This window comes from Cuculus canorus, chromosome 1, assembly GCF_017976375.1.
Source record: "Cuculus canorus isolate bCucCan1 chromosome 1, bCucCan1.pri, whole genome shotgun sequence".
Classification (NCBI taxonomy): Eukaryota; Metazoa; Chordata; class Aves; order Cuculiformes; family Cuculidae; genus Cuculus; species Cuculus canorus.
Genome location: NC_071401.1, coordinates 171,795,574 through 171,819,833, shown reverse-complemented (window position 1 = coordinate 171,819,833; position 24,260 = coordinate 171,795,574). Strand labels below are relative to the sequence as shown.

General features: G+C 43.7%; 1 long non-coding RNA gene across 3 annotated transcripts; it reads right to left on the bottom strand.

Moving 5' to 3' along the window:
- Positions 1–268: 268 nt before the first annotated feature.
- Positions 269–23,602, bottom strand: LOC128849353 (uncharacterized). 3 transcript variants are annotated; one of them, XR_008447344.1, is made up of 5 exons: positions 23,335–23,602; positions 20,613–20,689; positions 10,527–10,613; positions 6,935–7,091; positions 269–1,365 (listed from the first exon to the last, which is right to left on the bottom strand). It is a non-coding gene; the product is annotated as an uncharacterized LOC128849353 (long non-coding RNA). The 3 variants fall into 3 exon arrangements; XR_008447343.1 differs by lacking the exon at positions 10,527–10,613; XR_008447345.1 differs by lacking the exon at positions 10,527–10,613 and having other exon boundaries at positions 269–510.
- Between the last annotated feature and the right edge of the window lie 658 nt (positions 23,603–24,260).

Sequence of the window (24,260 nt, the reverse complement as noted above, 5' to 3'; positions counted from 1 at the left end):
CTCCTACAGGACACATCTGCAGCCGAGGCTGGCATCTGTACAGCTTTCCCAGCACTGAGTCAGGACCACTGAAACATGCCACTCTGATACACTAAGATTTGGGGAGCCTGATTGATATTTTACCTTTTAGATAAGCTATAGCAGTAAATACCAATAAACACATACTGTGCAGATTTTGATATAATGTGCACTCATATTTATACACCATTTGTTGAATTACAAAAAATAAAACTTTCCTGTCAAGGTGACGGTCATTACACATGCTTTATTTTATAGAAATGAAAGAATGGCATTAAAAGAACGCAACAATGAGGCCACTTTCAGCATCATTACCTCCCCATGTGACATTCCCTCTGGGGCAGGGGAGGAGATGGAGCTGTTTCCAGGCTGTTCCATGTAACACTTCTTTGATCTGCACCAGTTATCATTTTCAGGGTCTTTTTCTGTTGCTGTTTGTGGTCCAGGAAGCAGTTTTTCCCTTTCCTGTCACAAAGCCATGAAGAGGAAAGACTGCAAAATAAACAGACAAAAGCTTCCAGCCTCACTTACTGAAGTGCCTGCTTATTCTTCTGCCTTAGGTCTTCCTGGCTCCTGCCAAAACTTTCTTGTTCCCTAGAGGGAAACCATGGGGCAAGAAGGCGAGGTGATTCCCACCAGACAACCAGAAATGCTCTCCTCTTTCACTGCCTAGGCCAAAACCAGTCTTCAGACTCCAGGCAGGGCAGGAATGGGAAGCCAGGTCACCACCACACGGACAAAAATGCTCTCTTCTATGTTGAGGCAAGAAGAGCTGGAAAAGGTCTGGGAGTTGTCCACTCTGCCCGCATGCATCTGAGTGCCATGGGTGGACTTTGAAGATGGTGTGCTCAATAGCCCTTTCCCAGGAGCCCTGCTGCTTCCCAGCTGGTCGGCATAGGCTCTCCTGCATGGAGAGCTGTGCTGCTGCCACAGAGGGGAGTTAGCCCAAGAGGTGAGAGCACCACTCCCATGCACAAAAAGCTTGCATCCCACCTATCCGGCTTGCACAGCCAGCCAAATTTGCACATGTACACCCAGCAAACACGCTCTTTTAATATCTCCTTTTCCTCTTGCCAACTCGCTGCCACTCCCACCGCCTGTGATTGTCTGTAGTTACTTGGATGTCAAATTAGAAGCATTTAAATATAGTCTTTGATCCTCCACTAGAAATGGTAGCCCAACACATTTGGCTGTTGGCAGATTGTGTGGACTGTGTGTACAGGCCTGTAAAGCAAATATCTTTGGTTTCGTAGAGAAATCCAGCTGTGCTTTCACACATGCCATGGCACATACTGCATTGAAGTGTGATGACAATTGCAACTGAAAACACAAGACACTTTGAAGACCCTGTAATTGAAGCAAAAGAAGAAAAGCCTGGGCTTAGAGCCTGTAATGATCAGTACCAGGCCACAAACTCAGCAGAAAACTGCCTTGTAACCAGCGGCATTTTACAGACTTTCTAATTGGCTTCCAGGGCTGGTGGCTGTTGCTTGTGTGGAATTGGAAATCAGAGCCATGTGGGGCCAAGTGAGTGGCTGAGGTCTGTGCTGCCTGAGTTTGTCTGCAGCTGAGTGGCAGCAGAGGTGTTCCCCACGGGAGGTGAAGCAGGGAAAGGAGGGCTGGAAAGGGCAGGCCACCATATGCAGCTACTTGGGAAGGCTCCTTGCCACCAAGGAGCCCTGCCCACACCAAGAGAAGAGTGTTTCTGCAAGCAGCAATTATTTCATTACACAGTTGTGCTTTTTTTTGCAGGGTGACTTTTAATGGGATGCTAATAGGTCAGTCCCACTCCTGAAGCTGCCTGTGAGCCCCCGGCATCCACAGCTGGTATAACTTCTGTGCCGTGACCTGCACAATCCTGTGTAACAAGTTTTCTGCATTTCTTATCTTGCTTTATTTGGCTTTACCCAGATCAGTTCATTCTTGCCCTCTCCCTCTCTCTCTCTCTAAATACATGCCTGTACATACCCTATAAGTATATGTAGACCAAAACATACTCATTTATGTAGCGTGTATTGGTGTATAGTGTATAGTGTTGGAGTATTTCCCTGGATTAAATGACTACATGACAAAGGTGTGCATACATGCTTGAATATTCATGCAATCCTTTGACAATTGTTTACTGACAATCTGATGGGCTGGGTTTGATTTCCAGCTGGTGAAATTCAGTGTCATCAGCTTCAACTTGCCATCCAGAGACCTGGGAAAATATATGCCCTATGTCAAGGAGCAGGAAGGACTAACCTCTCTGCTTACTGGAGTTTACCAGGGCTTAAAAAAATAGCTTTACAAGAAGAAGGGAAACACAATAAAGCATCTGCTTGGAAAATCTGGTGAATCTGCCCAGAATCAGCAAAAACTATGGAGAAAGTTGCTCTCCTGCACCTGAAATATGTGTGAATTCAGGGAAGATTACAGAATATTCCAAGCAAAGTAATCACACCCTTATTGCTTGGCAGAAAGGCCTGGGATATCTACACTGCTACTTTTATTAGATCAGCCTAATACTATCTTGCCAGATACTTGCTGCCATTAGTTTTTTTCATCTCTACCACTTCTTCTCCACCACCCTCTCACTGTCCAAAAAAGCCCCAAAGTACTCCAGCTTTTCTTAAATAAGGAGTAGAAACGTGACAGCGTCTCTTAAAGACATATCTGGATGGTCAGATATTTCTTCCCAGAAACTCTCCCCCTTTCCTCGTGCTCACTGAGCCCAAATCTTGGTTTTCTTCCTATCTCTGCTGGCTCCCAGGTCTTCTGGGACACAAGCACTCATTTTTTTCTCAACTTTTAATTCCAAAACTTTTTAAAAAGAAAAGAAATCACAGGTATGGTCTTAACTTGCAAAGAAATCCCAGCTGGCACTGTTGGCTCTTCACACTACTTCTCTGCTGGCAGAGGTCTGTCTGGAGCTCTCCTGGCTCAGCTGTTCTTCTCCCTGTCCTGTCAACAGCCACCAGCACATTGGTCTTTCCCTTTCAAGGCTCCTAGCCCCCAGTTTGTGCATATGCAATGTGAATATACACACGCGAACACGCAGGCATACGCATGCAGAAAGCCTGTATGAGAAGGACAGGAAACAGAATCCTGCTACTCTTCTTACCTCACGGGTGTACTGAATTCAGAAAACAGAATCATCATATGAAGGACCTTAATAATGATATTGAAAGACTAAGTAAGGGACACTGCACAGAGCCTGTGTGATTGTCTAACTCACTTGCATTGTAAAGCAAAGGCTGCTACGTTGTGAAGGGTCTCTGGGGGATCTCCACATTGGGATGACTCTCATCTTGAAGGTATGGCCAAGCTGTGCCATCTCCGATGTTCAAGACCTGTCCAGAGAAACTGTGACTGGCTCTAGGTTTGAAAAAAACCCTCTGCTTGCCAGAGATCTACTGAGCTGTGTCTTTGTTAGCTGGCCTGTAGCAGAAGCCATAAGGCTATGACAATTCAGACTGTTCAGTTACTGGAAAATAATACAGGACCAATTTTTTCCTAATACGTTTTCTACCCCTTTTTCAGAATTCTTTGAGGTTATGGGCCCAATTTCATTATTTCCCTTAAAACACCTAGTTCTATAAAACAATATCAGTCTTAACTTGTCTCCATTTCCATAGTGCTTTTTTCATAATTAACAGGAACATTAATCAAGAGAGCACTTGTTTAACATTTCAACACATTTTTGTCTGAAGTGATTCACTCAGCTTGTTTTCCTGGAAAAGGTGTTTTCTGGGCCTGTAATCCCCTAGGTATGTGTTTCATCTTCCAATATTGAGCTGGTATGGACACATGGAAAGAAAATCTTATCTTGTTGAATAATACGTAATACCCTTTCCAGAAAATACAATAATGATTTGGCACTTCTTCAGCTATTAATGCTTTATGAGTAACTAACTCCTCAATACGTGGAGTTTCATCCTTCTTCTTTAGTACAGGAACAAAAAGTCCCAGGCGCACCAACCCATTTGCCAAGTTTCTCAAGCATATCATCATGACTTCCATAGGTGCTTATTGTCATAACAAAAATCATGGTGTATTCCTTGGTATTTACGTGGATATCTCATGTAATTTCACGAGATTACTTGCTCTTTCCCTCTCTTTCGACTTTTACTGCAACAACAGGTATGAACTCTATGCACAAAACAGGGAATGTACTTAATACGCAACAGTTGTTCTCTCAAATGCAAGTGGTTTCTATAAAGAAACCATCCATTACTGCTATATAATAAGCCACATCTTTTTCTGAATGGTCTGTCCTTGTGAACTTACATATGTGGGGATAAATAATATCCACCGTAAATTAGGGAATGTGCAAATACTGAAGTTACTCCTGGAAAAGTTCTTAGTTTGAGGTAAAACTATTAAAAGTGCCCAGATGAACTCACAAGTCAAAATCCCATTTTCAAAAGGAGGCGAGATCTAGAACAGTGAAAAGTTGTAGGTGCCTAATGAACACAAATAGCCTAAATGCGGTTGCTAATGTAGTTGCCCCAGACCACATTGTAGATCTTCTGCCTATCTCCTGTCCCATATGAGTTGCACATCCACACTTCCATCAGTGACATTCCCTGGGCTTGTATCTATCAACAGGATCACCTCAGAGCTTTTGAAGCTCATTCTTACTTCCTGCACAGGTTGATCTCTTTGACATATCTCCCTTCTCCCACTGGTGACTGGTATAGGAACCACTATGGATGTCCAAGACCCATAACTCGCTTCACTACCCCCCAAACCAACATGGTCCCTAGCTAGTCAGGAACTGGTAATTGATTAATGATGATATGTCATAACCAATATGTTTCATGAAAATATATCTTTCTTTTTTACTCTGGAAACATTTACCATCCCCTGGCTGAAGGTTTCTTGGTAGTCTTGTAGGTTTGGTGTCCCCTGGCAGCACCTGATGGGCAGCACAGCTCTGGGTCAAAAGCTGCAGCTCCCAGGTTCTGCTGCACAGCTGAGCATCGGGCAGCAATGGAAGCCTAGGAAAAATGAGACTGAGGGGTTTCTACGCACCACACATCATGTGAGCAGTCCAGGGGATGCTGTGGATTTGCCTCTGACACCATTGCTCTTCAGACTTGGCAGCCATGTGAGAAGACAACCCCCTGCGGTGCTTATGTCTGTTGCATTTGGTTTCAGAGAGGCAAAAACCAATGTTTTGAGCTTCCCAGAACAAAACATTTTCAGAATTTCATTTCCACAGGAAAGGTAAAACTTGTTTAGGCTTTGTTCCAAACCAGAACAAAACTGTCTGGAAATGTCAGGATTTCCCACAGAAAGAAAATGCCAAGTTTTGACCCACATTAACCTTAAGTCACTTCTTTAAAAAAACCTTTTTAAATGTAATAATTCAGTCCCAGAGCATGGATTGCTAAATAGTCTATGGAAATTGTATCTTCAAAGCCCTTGTTCCTTATGAGGATATTTCACCCACATCCTTCACCTGGAAGTCACCTCCTCCGTGTGTCGCCCTCATGATTTTATGTTACACTACTGTGTTGTGGGGTATTTCTAAGTGTGGCATTATAACTGGAAAGGGAACGTCAGCCTGTCTGTTTAAACTAGAAATACACAAAATTGTAATGAGCAAAACCATAATAATATACAAGCAGAAAGGATCTAACTACCTTTCTCCAGACACCGGAGGGAATTGGCTCCATTTTTCCAAATAATATGGAAGGACTATGTATGGCCAAGTTCTTTAGTATGCACGATTTTCTTAATTTCTCCTAGCATGGAGTGTGGCTCCCTACTTATTGGTGTGGGACCTGATCCTCCGCTGTTTGTTTCAGGTCGTTCACTTGTTCCTGTGTGAAGCACTCACACAGTGCTACTTCAGCTGCACGGGGGCATTTTATGTCCACTTGCTACCTCCATGCACAAGTGAGCCTGCTGGCCTGCTCAGAGAAGGATGGCTGATGGGAAGGTAGTGAGTGACCAGAAAGTTGGAATTATTAATTTCTAAGGCTCTGAAAAAAACACCAGTTTTCAAAAACATAGAAGGCTAGAACTAAACAAGATGTTAGAAGCAAGTAAAAGCCTTTCCTTTTCAAACATTTCACTTGAAATTTTGAACATTGTCCTTCAAGAGGACAAAAAGCCCTGGTTTCTCCTGCCTTCCTTCCCCAGGAGACAGGAACCCAGCTCTGCAGAGGACAGCCTCATCCACCGGGATACAGTGTGCTGCTCTGAGCAGTCACAGTGAGCTGCCATTCCCAAAGGCCAGTGTGGAATCCAAACATCTCCTTTCCAGCTTAGCGATATTCTCCACATTACTTGTTCTCAATCCCTGTGTCATGGTCTCCACAGATAAGAACTTGGAGATATACACGCAGGATAACTTCATCCCAGCTGAAAGCTACGAAATTTTTCTTTCTCCTTAATTAAGGAAACTGGGTATTCCAGCAGAGGATGTGAGTCTCACCTATTTGTCATTGTTGTCTGGGCATAATTACCTGCTTTCAGTTAAGAAGATGCAGATTTTTTGCGGACGTTACTAACAGGACTTAACCCCCACTTTCTTGATACCTGCAAGTGAGCAATTCTGCTTGTAATAAAAAAATAACATCCCAAGAGGACCTCTGATCTTAAAACAAATGCTGTTTAATTCACCACTCATTAGAATTGTATCTGGATTGATTTATTGAGCACTTCTGACCCCAAAACTTTTGAACAGCATTCCTTCATGATTAAATAGGGAACGGATTTGGGCAACACTTCTGGCAGGCAGACTGTAAGAACACAAGCGATTCTTAAAAACATTCATATCGTGTAACTTAATGAAAATATACTACATGTTGGCATGCATTTGGCCCAGACCAGAATGGATATGTTTTCCAGCCAAGGCTCAGGTAACTTCTGTAGTAAATATAGCCAGAACAATTCATTAATTATACATTTGTGGTTGTCTTACCTTTGTGTGTTTTTGGAAATACGTAGCCACATTCAATCAATCAGGAAAACAGTAATATTTTTTGGTTCAAAGGAAATCAGTGGTTTTGGTAAGTACAGGATAGTCCGTGGCAGCAGAAAGTATTATATCCTCTAGGGGATCCGTTTCTACTTGCCACCTAATATTCAAAGAACAGAGAAATGGAATAAACTTTTATAAGTGATTTGCTACAGGAAAATGCTTTCTTGATGAGAAAAACAAACTTTCCTGCTAGTTGCACCCAGGTAATTACAAGCATGAAGAGACCTGGCCTTTATTCTTTGAGCCTTTTAATGGGACTCAAGAGTGCAAAATATACCCTTTTGCCTATGCCTCACCATCCTCATTTGGCTGCAAAAGCAGGGTGAAGCCATAGTTGCTGCATGGAATAGGCTGTTGGCTGCCTGACTTGTTTGGCCAGCAAAGGTATATGCAGTAAATCTTGTATGTGCCTTCCCTTCTCTTCTGGTTTCTGGTTAACAGTAGAACACAGTGTCTGGATCACCTCTCCCTGCAGAGATCCAAGAGCAGAGAATTTGCCAGAATATTTGCATCTACCTAAATCATGAAGAACAAATGTAGGTGACACAGCAGTGTCATCAGCTTTCATCAGTTCATCAGAGGATTCCCCCAAAAAGTGAGCTATCATTTTTAATCAGATCTCGTGTTTGCAGGAGATTAAGAAGTTGGAGAAAAGCTTGATTAGTGATTTTTGAGGATGTAGACTGAGTTTATCCTGATTGCCTTTAGATACTTAACCGCTCACATCAAATGCCTTTTTCTGACGGGCTCTCTCCACGCTCAGCGGAGATCCCGGGCTCCTTCAGACAGTGAGATAGATGATTAGAAGGATCTTTCTGTGACTAAGGTCCTGAAGTACGTGCCCGTTGCCTGAAATTAGTAAGAACTGGGAAGAAAAGACCTGCAGTATTGACCATGTGGCAACAGTAAGGATCTAGCAGCACAAAGAGAGGATTCTGCTTTGTGGTGTAAGCAGGTTCCTGTGAGCCTGCTTCACCACTTGTGTCTGGGATACATAGAATCAAAGTTTTCTCAGAGAGGTGTACTGCTGGGCTGGCTCCTCTTGCTGTTGCACAGGGGTTTGAGAGGGATGGAGAGTGGTATCCCTTGCTTCATGAACACCCACATGGCTGGGAGAGAGCAAGCTGTTAGGACAGGTATGCACATCTCCCCAGGCTTCCCTGCATGCACTCTCCTGAAATGGGGTGCATCAAAGCACTGCTCCCAGGAGAGCTGGCACCTCCAGAGGTGCTGGCACCTCCAGAGCTCCCCGGATCATCCCCTATATAATGAAATTGGAGACGGTCCCAGCTGTTTGCAGAAGGTGGGTGCTGTGGGGAGCAGCCCACATTTCTGCAGTGGCCAGGGTAGGCAGCTGTGAAGCCTGCCACGTTTCTCATCCCACTGTGGCATGCCCTGCTCTGGTACAATCGGCAGGCTGTCCTGAGACATGAGCAGGAGCCTTGTCAGAAAGGAATGGAAACTGCCTGCATCCACACACTGCCTCACCCAGGGAACAGGACTTGTGAGTAGTGCAGACTGGGGAGAAATTCTTCACTTAGTAGGACCTACACACCTCAGAGGAACACAAAGCAACTAATTACCTTGTGCTGCTAACAACAGGTGACAGAAAAGCCTTTATATCTTACACCTGCTCACTGAAAGCACATGGAAAGTTTGTTCACTCTCCTGAGACCATTCCAAGGGGCCACACAAGTGGCGAGCCAAATAAAGCCCATTTCAGCCAGATCTGCCTTTTACTTGGGCCTTCTGGATAAAAAAAATATGTGGTACATGAAAGAGCTCTTTGAAGTGACTGATGGTGATGCTGCAGCGCATTTGGGCGAGCACTGAGAATACCACGGCTGATGGTGTCAGGAGTCAGGGAGGCTCTTCCCCCTCACACAGGGAGATGCCAAGGATATTCGAGTGTTCTTTCTAATATACGATACATCTATATTTAAGGGCCTGGGTAAATTTAGATTCTGCTGAAAAAGGAGAAGTGTTCATGACACCAGGGTGAGTAAAGAACAGCATCTGCCGCTTTGCAGTGGAGCTGCATCCTGTCTAGCAGCATGGCCACGGCATCCAGCCCACCTTTCCCTGGGTGGCTGATACAAATTATTCTGATGGCAGTGTAGCTTTTTGACATTGGAAAATGTTGTCCACAGATGCCAGTGGGTGAATTTATTTTTAACCTAAAGAAAATTCTTGATCTAGGTTCTCTGGAATAAAACATACAAGCACCCATAGGAGGTGGCCATCTTAACAGCTCCCAAATGACCTTTCTTCCCCTGGTGATGAAACGATTCAGTGTGCTAGAGACAGTCTTCCAGGTAGATTTCTTGTAAGATAATTAGAAAGAAAGGGAAAAAGAGCATAATGAAAAAACAATAAAGAAAAATATATCTGCTTTGTGTCATGCTCAAAGCTACTAGAAAATCCAGATCATAAAACAAACTGTGAGTTTGTGTAGTAGGCGGAACTTTTCTTGCTTTGGGGTGTATATTAAGCATTATTTAGATAAATATTTAGTGACTCAGGATGAATGTGTAAAAATAAGCGAAATCCAGTCTGCCTCCTCCCATCAGACCGACAGGCAACCACAGCACCCCTCTGCCCCAGCTGAACCCCTGTAAGTGCTGTCTGCTCACTTTAGGACAGGTAGGTAGAGGAGAATAGTGGCGCTTTCTTCCGAGAGAGCAAATGATGCAGAGGATGGGAGCAGGGGTGGTCTGGCAAGGTAAGGGCAAAGGAGTGGCATAATGCTTGTGTGGAAGACAGAGAAGAAAAGCCCAAGAGTGAAGGAGGCACATGAGGGTGTCTTTGAGCCCCTTATCCCTATCATCTTCCTATTTTAAAAAAGGAAATCTCTGTGGCTCAAAGCAACCCAAAGATGAATCCAAACTGTTCAGCTGGAAGCATTTCCCTATTCATAAAGTCATGAATACTTCTCAAGTATCCCTATGTGATTAAAAAGAGGAAATGCAAATACCTTATAAGCTTTAAGTTACAGGATTAGTCCTGTAATAGTTTTACTTGCCTTTTTTTTTTTCAATGGGGTCGATCCTGTCCCAGTGAACATGATGGGAGGTCAGTTATCAAGCCACAGGGGGCAAGATAAAGCTCTATTTGAGTTGCTATTTTTTACTTTTAAAGTTAGTCTTATTGGGCCCAGCCCAGCTACAGCTGAAGTCAATGAAAAGACTCCTGCTGACTTTAATGGGAGTTGGATTGGCCCTATTGTCCTTTGTTGAGTAAAGTAATTTTAAAAGGTCAGGGGGTGAATTAAAAGAAAAAGAAACAACTACATTGATAAGCTTTATTCAAAGTGCTCATCTTATAGAGAAGAAGTGTTGTCTTAGCTGGTGCAAGTAGTTCGAACTAGTCCTTGTAGACTCTGGCAAGGATAACAAAGTATGGTTTTATTCAAAAAACAAGTGGAAATGAAAATTGCTGAGTTCCAGTGTAATGATTTCCCAGTGGCTTCTGTCTGCTCAATTTACAAATAAAACAGACACCAAAGTTAATGCCTAATCTCAAGGACACCTACCTTGTGCTGGTGCAATTCCACAGACTTTTAATGGATTTCTTCTTGATACTTCAGTGGATTTCTTCTGGAATGACACTGATGCGAGACCTAAAATCAGATGCTGTGTTTCTAATTGCTATGGTTACAATTCAGCTTCAACTAAGGACATATTGCTCTGGTTTCAATATGATCACTCCTCCACTTGCAGCTGAAGCAACTTGGTAGTCAAAGTGGCAGGGGAAAAATGAGGAAGAGAAGGAGGATTACTTAATGAATCTCTTGATGGTGTGAAAATGAGTGCAGGCACAGCCGATTTTCCAAATGCTGCCTTGGCTCTGAAGGGCTAAGAAGATGGAAAAAAAAGAAACCTACAGCATGTTTCCTAGTGGTGCTGTGTGAACCTTCTGGCTTTTGACTTGTACTCTGGGTCCCTTCCAGCTCTAAAAATGCAGACCACAGGTTTTATCATCATAGTCCGCAGATAAAACTATCAAATGAAAAGTTGCTATTGTTACACAATAGCATTTCAGAATCCAATAGAGCTGTAAATTATAGACCCATCTCCCTCAGAAAAGCTCTCGTGCACTGGCTGTCTGAAGATGCTGTTGGCAATCAGTTTCACAAAATTTTCCTTTTCTAGATTATACTTCTTCAAGGATGCATTCTAGGATCCAAAGAGTGTAAAACATGCCGCATTTGTTGGGAAAAGGCTATGGAAGTTTGGGTTTGATATTTTTGCATTGTCCTTGCTAAATGTTTCATGCTGTGAAATTCAGAGAGTCTTCTCTGATACAGGCAGTAGCAATAGGAAAATTAAAGAGTATATCCTCCCCCCCAATTTATTACCATTTTATATATTAAAAAAAGTCTCTAGCAAGCTGAGATGAATCAGAGCCATCTTTCCAGCAGATGGTTAAAACCAAAGGGAGAGAAGGATGGCTTCATTGAGCTAATGCAAGAAAGGGAAAAGCCCCCTGAGCAGTTCTCTTTCCAGGCAGGTTAACAGCCCTGCTCTCAGCAGGTTCTGACCATCAATGAACTAACCCTTTCCTCCAACCTCACCTCCCACTGGGCAGGAATTCAATGCATGAGCAGAGGTCAGTGTTAATGCCATCTTGCTAAAGGCATCCAGCTTTCATTCACAAAACAAACCACTTTGCTGGCTTCAGAAGGAAAAGGAAGTAACTCAGGAGAAAAAATGCACAAAGATTTTCTATTAAGTGAGAATCAGTTTACGGTATAATACCAGTCGCAAAAGGGTCAAATCAAACATTGATATAATATATCTTTAAAGCAGCTTCTTAAGTGAGAATCAAGGAAAGATTATTTTGCCCATGTCTAAGCTTAATGGCACACTTACACAAATAAGATGAGAAACTACAGCTGCAGCGAACACTTGTGCTGCCTGCTGCAGTTTACAGAACAAACATTTGGGATCTATCTGGCTAATCATGATATATTTTTCATGTGATCATCTGTTTATGCTTCTTTGGTTTATATTTCTTGGGACTGGGCTGAGTGCCAAGGGGCTGGGGGCTACACTCAGCACCCCCCTCAACCCTGAGGGACCCTTGGCCACAGCTGCTCCAGCCCCACATAGGAACAGCCCATCCCTCCCCCCAAATCCCTGAGGATACAGCGGGCTTGAAGCTACACAGCTTAACCCCTCATTTTCTTCCCATCAGCCCTCTTACACTGGAGGCACAAACCAGGCATGGATGTGTAAGGACGTCCACATATGCCATTTAGTGCGTATTTTAACAAAAACAAAGCGCATGGTGCCCTGAGGTAACTGAATGAGGAGGAGAGGCCAGTGATGGAAGCACACGTTTCTGCACTTGTTTCCAAAATATTCTTTTTTTCCCCTATGTGACTTGTGTCCACCAGCTCCCACGGCCAGCAGCGGCACAAGGAACCTGCTATGGCTGCCCAGTAAGCTGGGTCCACTGGGGTGGCCACTGCCACCATGTCCCCAGAGGCTTTACTGGGATCCCTGCACCAGATGACCCTGTTTTTCTGTGCATGATTCCCGCAACATTTCACCAGGCAGAAACCTTCATTGTTCAGCCGTGTGCATCCAGAGGCTCCACTTTCCACCCCAGCTATCTGCCTTGCGCCTCCCCGCCTGCATCCACACAGCCTGCTTGCACCTCAGGGTCCGGAGATAATTCCTGCCCTCCTAGACCACAGTCAGCAGGACCAGGCTGCCGCTGTCAGAGCTTAGCCTGGGTCAAGTCACCCATGGTGCTGCTCGTGGCTGTTGCAGCCCACATGGCTTCTACACACTTGAGTTGACAGGCACTCTTCTCCAAAGCACAAGCACAGCAGGAAACTCCTAGTACTTTGATAGTCAGATCACTGTAGTCAAGGGTGAAGCTGTAGAAACAAAACTAGGGCAAAATTTTGGCTAAGTAGCTTTTAAGGTGCTGGAAATAAGTCAGCTGCACGCCAGATCTCCCATTTCTCTTCCATAGAGGGAGCGCGGCTTGTCCAGAAAACACTGAAGCAGATACACTTCTGTAGCCACTACAAAACTAGAGGTTTAAGGGACTGGAAAACAGGGAACTGACGGCCTGTGTTTCCAGCTCAAGGTGAAGATTAATTTTAGAAGTGTTTCTGCTGCTTGTCCGGTCTCCAGCTGGGATGCAGCAGAAACAGGGTCTTTTCCACATCGCAGCCCTCCTGCCCGGTGTTGCTGGCAGACAGGAGGGTTTGGTGCAGCACCTTCAGGTTAGTTCTAGTTTTAGAAAAGGAGTAAGTAGCTTTCAGCCATTGCCAAGAGCAGTTGGAATCAGTTCTTCTGTAACCTTGCAGGCTACGCTATTTCACTGCAGACACAGATCTATATGTGAAGCCAAGGAAATTTCACCAAGGAGAAGGAAAAACAGAATCAACCACACATTACCCCGTTACTCTGCTGATGGTCCCTGAAGATACCCACTTTCCTGATTAACAGGCAAATAAATATTATCAAGTTGCTTCTTTCTTCTTCATCAGTTGTCATACTGCAGCTATGTAGCCCCAGGCCCTGTGGTTTGTACACCAGATCCAGGTCCTGTCCCAGGAGGAGAAGAGCTGGCTTTAGCCTCCAGAGACTTCAGCCCTGAACCTTGGGCTTCTCATAGCTCTTTTACATTTGGAGACCCGGAGTCCCATCCAGCCTGGAAAGCAGTCAGTCTGCTTTTGGGTGGCAATGAGAACCCCTGTGAGTTTTTTACTGTTGAGCTCTGTTTCTCAGCTATAGCCACATTTGTGCAACAGTCCTGAAAGGTTCCTATTGTCTGTAGTGGGTAGATGGGGTAGGAGGGCGCTGGGAGGACACCAAAGACATGCACTAGGTAACTCTACCCTCTTAGTATTTCCAGCCTGGAATCGTATACTCTTGAGCTGTGACCTCAATGGCTCTCCTAGCAGAAGCAGAGGAGCACAGGCTTGCTGCACGAGCAGCTCTCCCCAGGAAAGTCACTGGGGCAGAGGCATGAGGACTGCGGAGTGGTCATGCCATTTGTTCCCAGAGGTGCTCACCCCATCACAGTCAGGCTGGGGGCTTGTGGTGTTGCTAGCTGTCCCAAACATCTGGGACTCTGCGCTTCACTGTGATAGTAGCTGGAGACCTCGTGGGTCCTTCTGCACACACAGACACTGTGACTCTACTGTCTGGCATATAACAATGGGGGCTGTTACACCCTGCCTGCCCACATAGCACTTCAGGATTTTATGGGATAGACATCACCTCAGTGCCTAGAATTCTGTTATCTGAAGCTGTCCCATCTGCTCTGACTCCTGGCAGGATTTGAGCCATCACATGCAGAAGATTATATCCCATCACTGAGGGAAAGACAGCCAAAGTCCCAGTACATAGCAGCCTGCTCCACTGGACAGAAATGCTTCTGCACTTTTCAAATGCCTCAGAGCTGAAAGCAAGTCCTATATGTCTGGGTGTGATGAAGGACAGGTGCCTCAGAGCCTGACTCACAGAGCTCTGGAACCTCCCTGGCTTCCAGCAAAACACAAAAAGCAGTGCTGCGTGAAGAACTGCCATGCAAAGCAGAATGACGTTAAATTCCCTGTTCAAATGGGTGAGTGAGCATTTCTCTGTGCGGTCTCTACCTCCCTGAAGATGTTTACTTTGCTCCTTGTGCTTCCCCTTTAATTCCTTCCTCTCCATTTCACACCACTAATACATTACACATAGACTAATAAGGAAACCAGAGAAATAAAAAATACAATCTCGGCAGCAATAGCTCTCAAACCATGCTACGAGGAGAAGGGCAAGGTGAGATGGGTGGTGGAAGGAAGGGAACAATGTGCTTGTCTGGTTGGTGGGTCCCCACAGGGCAGTTCAAGTATGATGGGCTCTTACTTCCCTACATTCTCATGGCATAGCACTTAATTCTCTAAGAATACCCAGCAGATGCAGTGGATCAAAGGCATGCAATCAACCGCCACCAAATTTACTCGTACACCTCCTCTCTCCTAGACAGTGTGCTCAAGGAGTAAGATGAGGAGGCATGACAAAGGGTATGCTGGCTGTCAGGAGAAAGGGCCCCTCTCAGGCTGGAATGTCCCAGGTCATATTCATAGAGAAATTACATTTCATTACGTTTACTATCATCACTGAGTCTTTCAGACGGGGTCTGTTAATTCCCATGAAGGCATCAGGGATGGCTGAGTAAGGATACAGTTGGCTGCCAGAGAGGCTGGTGGTGGCTGCATTGGCAATTTTTCCCTTCACTAAATATGTTTAGGCAAGCCAGGATGTCCCCATTTCTCAAATCTAAAAGCACAAGCCTCAGACTATTTAATATTCTCAATGTTGAGGGAATTTCAGATCCCTGCACTGGGAAACTCTTTGTAGCATTTGAAACTCTGTAATATTTGAGTGCATTCAAATTTTCTCTGTCTTTTTGCAATAGCAACATGAGAAAGCGCAAAGCCTCACATATCTGATGATTGCATGAGTGGGACTGGGGGAAAAATTATTTCAGTCTGATCTTTCTCCATTATTTTTTATTTAACTCTACATTCCTCAGTTCAGCTCTACTTAAATAAAAGTAGAAACAAATCGAAATGGCCTTTGTGTGAGAAACAGAACTTGGAAGAGGCAGTTCCTGGGAGACTGCAGGTGCTGGTGGCCTCGTTTTATAGGATGGTGACTGATAATCCACCAGTGTCTGGAAACATCAAGTCTATTCATATGAAAAATAAATCTCATGTGAAATATAGGTTTTCATGGATCGTCTAGTAAAGGTGAACATTTTTTATATCATATTGCACACTAGGAAATAAAAAGCAAACTGCACTGACAGGATGCATTGACAGTGCCCTTTCTATGGCAGATTTTTATATGTTTTCCAGAGTCTTTAATGCTCTTACTTCAGAGTCTCTCTCACTGTGGATTTATGACATGTTTCCTGCTTCCCTCGTCCTCATGTGTTCCCCCATTTCTCTTACTTGAACTACTTTAAAGTGACACGTTGACACATATCCATGTGATGAAAGCAAGCACATAGCTCCAGACCCGACAGAGTGCGTTTCTTTGCAGCCTAGTTACTCTGGACCAAACACACCCTGCCAACATTTGAGCGTAAGTACAGCAGACATGCAGAGGGATGCCTGCCTGGTAGGGAAAGGCCATGAACCAGGAGGTTAAAAGGCTTGGCGCACATGGAGCAGTCAAGATATTGCTCTTTTTCAACCTCTTTGATGCCTGCTTGGGGCACACAAACACACGCAGAGAAACACACACACTTCCCGCAGCATCCCTCCTTGCCCTGCCTCTAAGCTCAGGCTCCACCTGTGTGTTCGCACAACCTCGAGTAAACCGCAAGCAAGGCCAGCATCCAAAGGCAGTAGCGAAGGGTCTCCCCTGGATGTTCATGCATGTCTGGGAACTAAAGTAAGGATGGCAAGTTACAGACTTCCTGCTCTCAGCATTGCTATCTGACTGACCTCTGATGGCTCAAAACTGTTTTTGTGCCTCGGTTTCCTTCTCCATAAAAAGTATGAGTCTATCTGTTCTCATGGGCTTTAATTTTCTTCACTTCTCTTTTCTTCACTTCCTCCTCAGTCTTACAGATTCAGCTCAACACCCAAAAGCATCCACATTTGCTAATGTTTTGAGCTGAAATAATTTGAATCGTGTTTTGAATGCCTTCTGCTTCTCAATGCACTGTATCACATAGAGGTGTGAGATCCTATCACCCACGAGTGCCTAAGCCAGGGAATCCCCTTTCTTTGGTCCTTACTAGGAAATTCTTACCTTTACAGCAGTCTTCCAACTGTCTGAAAAAAGCGAAATGCCAAGCACTTTCACAAATAAAGTGCTTGTTAATAACCCTTCCCAGGACATTTGTTCCTGGGCAGCCTTTCCAAAGGATGCCTTGAGCAGCAGCAATCACTCATCCTGCAGAAATACCTGCACGTAGCAGCTCACTGTCTTTGCTCTGCCGGAGCGAAGACTTTGGAGGATTTGTAAGTTTAAAGTGTTGCTTTCATCTACCTTTGAAATGAACTGGTTGCTTTCCGTAGCCATAAAGTGGCTGCACATAGCCTGGCTACCTCATTGTAGGGAAATTTCTTGGTTTTGATCAGCATAACCATAAGTTAAACTTCAGGTGTTCTCTGTGTAAACGTGGAGCTGCACCCAGAAAAACTTTATAGTGCCAAAGTTTGGAATTTCTCTGCCTTGAAATCGCCACATGCAGGATGCTAATGCTATGTAATTTTACAGCTAGTGAGGCCCTTTTCCCTAATACTGGAGTGAAAAAAAAAAAAAAAAAGAATGTTTTCGCCATAATGTTTTTAAAATATTTATGTGAAAATACATAGATCTGCTTTTTGATCTATCTGTGAGAGAGCTCACTATCTATAGAGATTAGCAAGGGCACAGTTTTTAAAGAGGGTCCTGGGAAATCATTACAAAAATTCAGAGCTGTGGGCTCATGCCCTTCCACACCATTGCAAAGCATTATACGTTAGGATTAGTTCAAGTATCTACTACCTGGAAAAAAAATTTTAATTTATAAAAACAGTTCAAAGCAAGGCTTGGACACAGCATTCCAGTGCTTGCCCTGGGCCAACAGTGCTCAGTATCTTCTCAACTTATATTCCTCTCCTAGGGTGAAGGACAAGGCAAAGGGCAAGGCAACCATGGCTCTTCTCACACATGCATGAGATTGAGGATCTAGGAGAAGCAGAGTTACTTCAGGGCAAGTAGGGGTGAGCTTGCATGTGTACACTTATGTACACACATGGGACACCTAGGGGAGCTGCATGTGTTCACCCTTGATGAGCAGCTGCTCAGGGCCATCTCGCTTAGCCTCCTTTCTCCCATCAATGCTAAAGGTGGCTTCTTAAAGAATATTTCTAAGAAAGTTATGATTCTACTTCCACCACGGACTCCCAGCTTCCAATAATAAATAGATTAGGATATTCCTGAGCTCATATTTGTGTGTATATCACTGGTTTTAAGTAGCACGTCTGTATTTCCATAATTTTGCCTAATTCCTTGGGATCATATCTGCTTGTGCATCTCATAATATCCTGCAGCACTAAGTCCCACAGAGTAGCTCTGTGTTGTACAGAAAGGTTCTGCCTCTTGCTTTCACTAAACTTCCCGCTTCGAAATTTCACTGGGTCCCTTCTAGTTCTTGTGCCATGAGAAACAGTGAACCACTGTTTCCTATCCTTCTTCTCAACAGCATCTTACAGTAGCCTGGTCATGTGTCAGGATCCTTTGGACAAAGAAGCAAGGTTTGAGATGGAAATAGTTAAAATCTCACTTACACAGCTGCATACATGGGAAGTATCCTGTTCGTTTGGAAGTTTGAGAACAAAGCCTGCTGTACACAGATAGGTGGGCGTGTGTGCTTTCTCAGTTTAGACCTGGTCCCCCGCAAGGGCACTCTTTTCCACCATTGCATGAGGTCTAAGGGACTTTGGAGTAACTTTTAGGGATGGTTCCTTAACTCAAGTTAACCCCTTCACCTAGAAGGCATCATTTCATTTCAATACTACAGCTTTGCTCTCAGCTCAGATTTGCGTGCATTGTGCTTGGAGTTCAGCACATTAGAAAAAACAAGGAAATGAGATTGGGTCAACCTCTAGTTCCAGGGAATCATTACAGGAGTCCTGCCACCATCTGAAATCATCTGCCTGCCAGCCCTCACCTCTAATTCCACAGGCGCATTGTACATGGAGCCTCTTCTCTCCCAACCCAGGAGGTGGCTGTGAGTACTCTGCTGCTGAGCTTTGGTCCTTCACTTTTCCTGTCTTTTTCTATACCATACTTATGCTACCAAAAGGACAAGGATAAACTTACTTTCAAAGGGATCCTGAAATGTGAGAGATGGGCAGTCTGCCTGAAATCTCCTAAGTGCATCAAGGTGGTTGTCACAGTTTTGCGAGGCAAAATACTTCTAGGCCAACTAAAGCTGGATAAACATCTATTAACTTGGAGGCACAAATTTCTGAAGGGTATTTTCATGTAGGTGGCAGACAGTCTTTCCGGTGATCACAGGATGGACGTAGGTTCTCACATGGGGGATGTTGACACCCACACAGGTTCATAAGTAACTGGGCTACGTAAGGGGTAGGCTGGACCACAGGGAGTTTATAGTACAAATCTTTGCAGGACTATGGCTTTTGGGAGTCCTTTTGTGACATGACCCCCTCGAGGCAGCAGCATCTGGGTATGAATGGCTGAAGGCAGAAGAATATCGAAGAGTGTTCATATCACGTTAACCTCATAATGCACAGCTGGGATGCCTTGAGTACATGTGTCTTGCTGCAGCTCATGGAAGGGACACTCAGCTTTGTAGTCATCACCACCTTTTCATTCACTGGAAGCTTTCAAGATATTTTTTTTAAGCATTAGAAGGGGTTTATTAGCTATTTATGTAGATAGGGAAAGACTGGCAGAGCGATGAAGTTACATGCTACAGCATTGCAACTTCTTACATGTTATCCCCACCAACTCCTCTTCCAGTTCTCCCAGTCCCTGCTCCTCCTTCCTGCTGCACCTGGCCAGCAGGTAAAGTGCTCATCTCACCCCACTGTAAGACAGTTCATTGCAGCAGTCCAAATTACCAGCTTCATTTTTGCTAGGTTAGTCTTCTGTGGCTTCAGAAAAATAAACCAGTTCAATGCCAGTATAAAAACACCGGCACAAGGGTGTAGCAGGAGTTGGGATGGGAGCAGAAGGAGGGGTGCAGGACCAGCATCATCTAACTACGGGCAGCCAGTGACAGGCCAGAACCACACTCTGGTTTCACTCACCACCATTCCCTTTCCCATTCTCCTCTACTCTTTGCTCTTCTCTTTGCTGTCCCTGGTGCATCGTGCGCCTCTTCCCCAGGAGAGCAAGAAGAGCAAAGTATAGGGTCACAGAGCACAGAGCACCGTGAGAGGGTTTGCAGGATAAGGCCCTTACGCTAAGAGAAGTGATCTTTTTGCCACATGCAGTTGAGCAGTCTCAAACAAAAGTGCTCTGCAACATAGCTCATACAAATGGCATAAGGCTACGGAGGCGTGCAGCAACGTTCTTTGCAATATGATGTCAGCTGGTGAGAAACTCTGCAGGGAAGAAAGTACACAGCAGCTCCCAGCTGCCCTGGGCTACAGGCATCAAACCTACATGCAGCCCTGCTGACACTCCATAATTGTCCACAAGTAGGGCAGTCTGAATAGCACCCTTTGAATCATAGACTTTCATGTCTCTGGCAAATGGAAAAGCAGACATCGATAGATGATGAATATAGTGAGAATTGTATTCTAATTGGAAATAAGACATATATGACCTTGTACTGGATCAAATAACACTAAGGATTAAAATGGCTGTGCTGAATAATTGAGATCCCAGTTGTATAATTTTTCCTATCATTTTAAAGTCATGCCATGGAACCAGTAATATTCCACTAATAAAAAAGGTTGCTCATAAAAAGGAAAAATATCAAAGAGTCATCAGTGAACAGGAACATTAGAGAGAGACGCAGAATTTTCCCATTCCTCACCTTCTTTTTTTTTTTTCAGGGACTACTTTATAAGGCTTCAACTCTTTTATAAAATTGCAAACACAAACTCACGATCAGCAGCTAGTGTACTCACAAGCACATCACATGTGTGGTGACACTGAAGATTTTCTCTTCCACCCCTGTCATGCTGTGTCCACTTGTGGTCCTGTGCTGTAGTATAGAAGTAGGAAGAATTGGCAAGACTTGACTTGATAACCAGAGAAACGCCTACACTGAGTTGTAAACTAGGGGTTCAACCCAGAAATATTCACGGGGTTTAAGCCAACTCCATCTGAAGGGATCACTTTCTAAATCTAGATGTGAGTAAACAGATTGCTTAATACTGGGGCTGTTTGTCCCCAGTACCACAGAAAGCAAGGAGCTGTAACCATAGGCACATTCAAACCTCTGTGCCGTATTACTACTAGCTTGAAATTCAGACTATAGTCTCTTTTAAAAGATAGTATTTTTCCAGAAATGTTTATTTTAAGTTCAGAGCTGTTATTGTTATTTCTTCTCAGTGGTGTAAAAATCCAGTTGGAAGAGTTTTCTTTCCTCTGCATTGAGGTTGAAAATTCCTGGAAAGCCATGACAATATTCAGCATTCATGATTACACAGACAGACATATTTCATGAAAATTGCATAGGCTCTTAATACAGGATTATGAATGAGCTCTAATGTTGAAATTATATTAGATTGAATTTCAGAACGTATTTAACATATTTCCATACAGCAACCTTGGGATGTCTTTTCAATAACAGTGATTATTACAGGCAGGTTGTTTTTTATGAAAACATTTGTTCAGGGTGGACAAGGCTTCCTGAGAAATGTTGTACATCTTTATGGCTGACATTTTAGTTGTTTTGAATTAACTTTTTTTCACAGCCAGAATGAAACGTTTCACCATATAATTCTTCATGCACGTCTTCAAACAAACCTGGAGACTTTGCCATGAATTTTCTAAACCGTAGTACAACTTTGGGCATGAAAAAAACTTTGTGAGCTGGAGGTAAGCATTTTGTCCAAAGTTGTGCTGTTGCTCTCAAAATATAAATATTCTTAGCTAATGTCTGGCTCTTAAAAGCAGTGATTGTCTCAGCTGATTCAAAGGCATCCCTAGCTATCATCTTATAAACAATCCCAGGCTTACTTTTTGAAGACCTCCTGCAGCTGACTGCCTGGCTCACAGATCTTGATAAGGACAAGCTGTTTGATGGACTGGAATAGAGTTCAGATTTTTCTTTGTACAATGGCGAACACACTGAGATTTCGCATCGCCCAGGACAGCGTATGCATTTGGAAAGCAGGAGTCAGTGACTCACCTTTGGGATCTGCCTGTAAGAGAGGCTTCCCTCTCTGTCCTCATGCCTGCCCGCTGATCCAACACAGCTCATGGATGATCCCCTGTAACAGTAGATCTCTCTGCCATTTTACCCTTTTTTTTTTGTAGTCCTTTTTCTGGAACATCAGTGGTTTAAAATGTAGTCAATTAAAAAATATACCTACTAGGTAAGGCTCAAGATAACAGAATGTGTTTTTGGCAATTTATGTGCCTCTTTGCTGGGGCTGTTGGACTTACGTCTCCATATTCACTCACTGCCATTAAGAGTACCTCAACTACAGCATTACATTGGTGCTGCATCCTATTTGCCTCTCATTTACATTGGTGTCAACTGGAAGTAGCTCTACAAAAACCACTGAGGTTTTGCCAGTGCAAGGCACTGAAAAGCCTTCCTTAGTCATTAGCAAGTTTGATAGCTCTCGTTAGTCTAGTTTAGTCATTGGAGAAACGAGATATGTCTTTCCTACACTGGTGGCATAAACGCCTCCCTCACTTTTATATTGCTGGAAGAAATGTGTATTTTCAGGGCTAAAACAGTAATCCATTCACAGTATGCTTCTGAAACCAACCCTATTTTATTCACCTCTCTTAAATGGTCAAAATTGTGTAACTGGATGCCGCAGGCTCTATACTCCTAACACCTAATAGAGATTCTTTGAAGGGATGTTTTGAAGACATTTGAAATAGGAAGCTCTGTGCCTTATCCTCACTGCTTTTGTGAAACTCTGTTGTGAAAGTCTACACAGAGGTGAAATGTTATTGCAGTTTAACATTTCTAAACACCGTTTTGCTGGTTAAAATTGGGCTGAATCATCTGAAATTGACTTTTGTTTTTGCCCTCTAACTTGACCCACAGAATGTATCTACTAATTAAATGTCAGCAGGAAACAAAAGTCTTCACAGAGGGAAAGCAGTTATCTTATGGCAATTTTGGTTTGTGGTGAAAAACCTAGGATGAAAAACCCCCACATACAGAAAGTCATGTAAATTTTTAAACAGTGTTTTAAGCTAATGCATGGCCACCCAGCTAGGGATGGAAATGGCTGGAGACACACGGTTTCTCCAGAGTGGATTCAATAAGATCTAGGAGACCATGCCTTTTCTGCCAAGCTGTCCTCAGATATGACAAGTCCCATACTCTTAGAAAGAGAGGACTTGGTCAGTTAGCAAGGAGAAGCAAAGTTGTGCATCCCACTCCATCTGCCTCAGCCCTGTGATATAATTCAGAAAGGAAACAAAACTAAAACTGTATATAAAAGTGCCTCCATTTGTACTAATATTAGGAACCTTTCATAGTTGTTTGGGGTTTTGTTTTTTTTTTTTTGATTGCCACTCTGTATCAGCTTCTCAAAGATTAATTTCTTCTGGTTTTCCACCTAGAAGGAAACCTGGCTTGGAGAAATCTCCATAGCCTGAATAGCTGACCCAACTGAAAGATGAAATAAAATACCCACAGGGAAGAAGAAAACCTACCATCCCACTTGGCACCTGGAAAAGCGCTGCTCCACTATGACCAATATGCTCTTCGATGCAACCCACTACTGGGCACTATCTTAGCCTTTCAAGAAACGAAATCACTTTCCACTGTAAACAGTGATTGAAGTCAATGCAAAATATTTATTCCTCTCATTCAGGGATCTCCCACATGCTTGAAGTATTTCAGTTCGTAAGTGAGAATATCAAATATTATTCATGTTGCCTGTACGTTAGTCAGCTCTTGGACACTCTCCCTCCATGACATGGTGTCAGTAAGGGTAAGTGAAGCTGCCCTTTGGCCAGACTGTTGTTTGGTTTAAAATGCTGGATTTGGGTGTTGCTAAAGCACCTCCCACTGCTGCTGTCCTTGTTTTCCAAAGTAAACAGCCTCTGGCAACTTGTGACCTGAACAGCCCCAGGGGTCTGACCTCGAAAAACAAAAAATATTTTATTCAAAAAGAAAAATCTGCAGTCTAAATGATTTGGGGCACTGTTTTTCTTCCTCAGCAGGATGCTGGAATGCCCACGCTTTGGTAGGAGCTGCTTACACGCCACAGACATACACGGGGAAGTATTTGCCCTCTAATGATATATTAGGCAACGGTTTTGAGTTGGCAGGCTACTAAAAGCCCTAGCCAAACAAAGATAAAATTGTAATTTATCAACAGAGAATACTGAATTCATGCTCACTGGTGACTGCTGAGACTGGTGGTATCCCACAAAGCTGGAGTTGTCAACATAGAGACGTAAATTCTAGAGATTCTTTAGAATTTTCTCAGCTTTGGGAAAAAAAAAAACCTGTTTGGATATTTTTTCCTAGACATTGTTCAAACGAGGAACAAGATAAAATATTCGCCTTCCTCCAAATCCTGCACAACAGGGCCAAAGCAGCGAAGGTATATGAAAACACTGTGATTGCAAGC